Here is a 3235-nt window from a genome sequence, read left to right as displayed (position 1 = left end):
GGAGCCGTGGCCATGGGGCCGGCAGTGTTGTCTGCATGTGCCATAGCCGTGCCCACTCTCTGGGCCGCCACCGCGCGGCTGTCCTCTCCAGGGAAGTTCCTGTCATGGTGCGACTGCGGGGGCTCGGGGGTTCCTGAGGACGGCAGCTACGCGGCGCACAGGCTGGGAAGCGCCGCCGCATGCTTCCTGCGAGTCCCAGGACAGCTGTCGGTTCTATCAGGTGGTTGTGCCGGGGGAGATGACCGGCGCTTTCTCTCTGTCTCCCTTGGTCGCGGTACCGGCTCCGGCCTCCAGGACCTGCGCTCTCTGCAGCGGTTGAAGTTGGGGGTGGGCACACGCAACCGTGAGGCAGCAGCCGCCCCCACCCCGTCTCCACAGAGCCCTTTCCCCCATGGGCCCGCCACGGGTTCAGCCCGTCCACCCTGTGGGGTTGCTCAGGGCGTGCATCAGCACAGTTCCTGACCTCCCAGAGGGCAGCGCAGGGTCTGATGTCCCTGGGCCATGGAGCCGTTTCTCTGATGCCTGAACAAGTCCTTGCTGAGCTAGACGGAGGCGACCGAAGGGCGGAGGGCTCTACTCTCTTCACAGACAAGTAATTTCTCTGCAGAACGTCAGTAATGCCATAGAATTCTGGGAAAAAAGCAAGTCCCAGTCACGCAAAACCCTGTCCAGCATAGTACTCAGGACGGAGCGATCCAAGCAGTTTCAAGTGTGATCACATCGACTGTGAGCTACTTCCGCAAGGCAGGGCCAGCGAACTCCAACGCTGAGCCGGTGTGTGGAAAGTCAATGCTGGGAGACGGCCCTGAAGGAACCGCGCTGTGCTCTCCGGGCTGGGAACACTGCGTCACCGTCGGAGCAACTCTGGGGAGCGGCGTGTGAGTCACCCACAAGTGCACGGACCCTGAGAGCATCCAGCCAGGGAGCCGCCACCGCACAGCCGGCCAAGGGAAGGGCCTGGTCCCAACCGCCGGCGGACACAGGGCAGTGCGTGCAATTCCCCGCTTGTCCAGAGTGGAGCGGGAGCTGACGGCTAAGCCTGGCCAAGAGCCCCCGTGGGTGCCTTCGCCGGCGCCCGCATATCTGGCCAAATGGACAAAACTGCAATCGCACGTTTCCTGCTGTTCTCTCCCCGAACCACAGGGAGGAGGGGACGGCGCGGTCGCTGCTCCGTCAGGAACACCGCGAGGTAAGTGCGTCCACAGCTCAGGAGACGGATTCCCATCTGGAGCTCAGATTAAGGTAACAGAAATGGGGAGCCGGGACTTTGGGATGAAAAGTAATGAACAAAGGAGAAAATCTGAGAAAGCTCAAAGGCAGGCAGGACGCTTGATCCTTCAAACGCGGGAGGGACGAGCCGGCGAGAGAGAAGCTGACGCAGCCAGAGCCGCGCTCGCCCTCTAGGGTTTCAGCGACCGCAAGACGGCTGGACCCAGAAACGCTGCACTCAGGAGAAAGAAAAGCCTGAGGACAGAAATGCAGACAGAGAAGTGTTTCCGGTCGCAGCTGAGTGAAGCCGGGGGTGGGGGGGGACCCACGTCCCGGAGCGGGGCAGGCGTCCGAGGCCGCGTCCTCTGTCACGAAAGCAGAGAACAAGGAGCGAAGAGTCAGCCGGGGTCAGCCGGGGACACAAGAGGGGGGAGCGGGGGCAGGCCAGGGCTGTGGGGGCACGACCGAGTTCCAGCCCCCAGGGACCCACGGGCCAGGCGGGGAACACAGGGGCCGGCGCTCCCTGCTGCCCGGCCGGGGTGGCCAAGAGGAGAATAGCCTGAACCGACCGCGGCGGTGGCAGCACGCCCCTGGGAGCACCCTAGAAACCACGGAATCACACACTTTAAATGGGTGAGTCATCCGGAGTTGGAATCCTACCCCAATGAAGCTGTGGCCAGAACCAAAAAAACAAAAAATAAAAAACAAAAGGAAGGACTGTATCCTCTCTTGGTTCGAAAAGCAGCTAAGAAATGAAAACTCATGAAATTAAAATCTCTGTAAATTGACTCCTCAACGGTGCCAGTGAGGATGGCACCAGACGGCCGTCTGCAGGAGTGACCGCCCGCTTCCTCGCCGCGCACCACCACACCGCCTGTGCGAACACGCCCAGGGCCCGGCCCCGAGCCAAGGACCCAGAAGGCGAGAACAAACGGTGCCCGGCTCAGGGGGCTTCCCTTCTGCCAAGACGGAGATCAGCAAGTACGTGCACAGACCTTCTGCTCCTTCAAGGAAATGAGTGATCAGTTCCGTCCACCACCAGGACCCGCCTGAGAGCTCAGCGGTCCGGACTCAGCAGCACCGCCGTGGTCGAGATGCGCCTGCAGAGACGCTCATGGCCGAGATGGTCTCACATGAGCGAACACGGAAGAAGCTATAAATGTCGAATAAGAGAGTTTTGGTTAAGGTTCAGTACTAGCCTCCAGAGGGGACTCTATGCCACTATTTAAAATAACAGAGGGACGCCTGGGGGGCTCAGTCAATGAAGCGTCTGCCCTTGGCTCAGGTCATGATCCCAGGGTCCCGGAATCGAGTCCCGCATCGGGCTCCCTGCTCAGTGGGGAGCCTGCTTCTCCCTCTGCTGCTCCCCCTGCTTGTTCTCTCTCTGTCAAATAAATAACTAAAATCTCTTGAAAATTAAAAAAAAAATTTTTTTTAATTGGCCTTGGTGCCTGGAAAATATTGTTTCATTTCTTGTTAAGGAGTGACAATCCGGCATACGTTACGGTGCTGTTTTTGAATATAAACTAACAAAAATGTATTTTTACATCAAAAGAGAGCAAAATGCTTGGTACAAACGTCAGGTTCTCGAACGAGAGCAGTGATAGGTTCTGGATGGCACAGTTGGGAAAATCACAGGATTTATTTTCCCCTTTGCATTTTTCCCAGAAAGTTTTCTGATTTTCTACAATGAGCATGTAATATAGATACATATTTTTTGTAAATATTTGCTCCTTTTCCAAGACAGAAGCTACACACAAATACGAATGTGTTAGCCAGGACGTGAACTGAACGTTATTTAGGAAAAGCAGCAGACGGGGGCTGAGCCTCGGTGGCTCAGATGCTTGGGCGTCTGCCTTCGGCTCAGGTCATGATCTCAGGTCCTGGGATCGAGTCCCGCATCGGGCTCCCATCTCCGCAGAGATGTCCTGGCCTTGGTGGCCTATTTTTTTTTTTTTTTTTTTAGAAAATAACAAGGATTCTTTATAAACGTATATGGGACTGAAATTATCCCTTACATATGTAA

The sequence above is a fragment of the Mustela erminea genome, chromosome 13, assembly GCF_009829155.1.
Source record: "Mustela erminea isolate mMusErm1 chromosome 13, mMusErm1.Pri, whole genome shotgun sequence".
Taxonomy (NCBI): Eukaryota; Metazoa; Chordata; class Mammalia; order Carnivora; family Mustelidae; genus Mustela; species Mustela erminea.
Note: the sequence above shows the minus strand (reverse complement) of the source record.